This window comes from Leptonychotes weddellii, chromosome 13 (genome assembly GCF_054177405.1).
Source record: "Leptonychotes weddellii isolate Sample4059 chromosome 13, ASM5417740v2, whole genome shotgun sequence".
NCBI lineage: Eukaryota > Metazoa > Chordata > Mammalia > Carnivora > Phocidae > Leptonychotes > Leptonychotes weddellii.
Genome location: NC_138381.1, coordinates 74,783,176 through 74,784,735, shown reverse-complemented (window position 1 = coordinate 74,784,735; position 1,560 = coordinate 74,783,176). Strand labels below are relative to the sequence as shown.

General features: G+C 49.3%; 1 non-coding gene across 1 annotated transcript; it reads right to left on the bottom strand.

The window, feature by feature from the left end:
• Positions 1-1,048: 1,048 nt before the first annotated feature.
• Positions 1,049-1,150, bottom strand: LOC115942220 (U6 spliceosomal RNA). The gene has a single exon (XR_004076834.2). It is a non-coding gene; the product is annotated as a U6 spliceosomal RNA (small nuclear RNA).
• Between the last annotated feature and the right edge of the window lie 410 nt (positions 1,151-1,560).

Genomic DNA, 1,560 nt, shown 5'->3' with positions numbered 1-1,560 from the left:
CCAATAAAAATAAAATCTTGAAAATTTTTTTTTGCAGATCTAGGACAGTGGTGATGGTCGCACAACAGTACAAATGAACTTACACTTAAAAATGTTAAAATGGTAGCTTTCTTGTTACCACTATTAAAATGTTTGCAGATCGAGAAACCAGATCCCAGGGCCTGGAATGTTTCCATCTAGCAGCTCCTAAGATACCTCTTTTCCTGTTATCGAAAGATCTGAGACACCCCGTTGGTAATCAGAAGCTCTTACGGGGAGCCTGGAAAGTGGCTGCAGAGGCCTGAGATGTTTTTACTTCTGATTATGTAGGCACAGCTCTGCGGCAGCTGGGAAACTGACCAGGAGACCATGTCCCTGTCCTCCCCTGCCTAATGCCATATAAATATCACCAAATTCCTGTTGTGGAGGGGTCTTCTTTTGTCAATACCCTGCAGCCATCCCTCTGTTTGTTGGTACACATGAAGGAGTCTAAGTAGAGGGTAGCTGCTGAGTGCAGCTTCCTTGGGTTGTCCATGGTGGCGAGACCCCAGGTGCCAAGTACAAGGAGACCAGAAGGCTGGGTAGAGGTCAGGCCCTGACTGAAGTTCACAGTCACCCCAGCTACACATCTCTCATGACCTGTCTGCCTTTAAGTGGCGGACCTTACTATTATTGGATTCTCACTAGTTTTCTTCTCAGAAATTAACCTTATGAAGAGCTTCTGGGGGCCTCTCCTACCTGATCCTTTGCCCTGGGCCCCTGTCTTCCCTCCCCACTTCTCCTCACCAGTAAAACCCATTTCTCCATTCTGCCGTGCTGGGTGAGCACATCTCCAGCACAAGGGAAGGGGACCTGGGGGCCTTGGTTATTTTTCGTTTAGGACTAGCATAAGGTTGAGGCATGGCCAACCAAACCCAAACCTGAGCCCACGGATAGCTCAGATTTTAAAAAGTGCTCACCAGGTCTTTCCAAGTGCCACGTTTCACCAGCCCTTCCTTTCACTTGTCTTGATATTTTTGGACCCCCATGGTGTGATTTTATCACCTGCCTCCATCCCGATTTTTTTTTTTCAAACATGGAATGCCTCGTGAATTTGCGTGTCATCCCCGTGCAGGGCCCACACTGACCTTCTCTGCATCATTTGTAGTAAACGCGCTGCCGAAGCGAGCACCCTCCATTCAGATGTTGAGGGTCACTTGACTTTGCCTTTGGCAGCTGCCATTTTCTGCCTCCTGCCTGACGTGCCACAGGGTCCACGTGTGGCTCTGCCCACTCTGGACCGCTAGGGAGGGGCCGAGCAAAATCAGCTTCATTTCTCCATCCACTTTGCCAGGACAACCTCATTAGGAGTCCGTTACACTTTGGAAATGCTAAAACCAAATCACTCCATTCTCCTTTTTTTTTTTTTTTTGGTCTTAAAGGAGAGCGGGCCCCCTTTCATAGTCTTTGAGAATCACAAAAAGTGGGTGGCAAGGAAGGAGGGCCGCCACGCAGAGCCCCCGGGTGTGAAAGGAGAGAGTAGAAGTGGTAGAGTGTGCCGCGCTTGGCAGCATTCAGGCGGAGCTGTGGGCTTCCACCGTT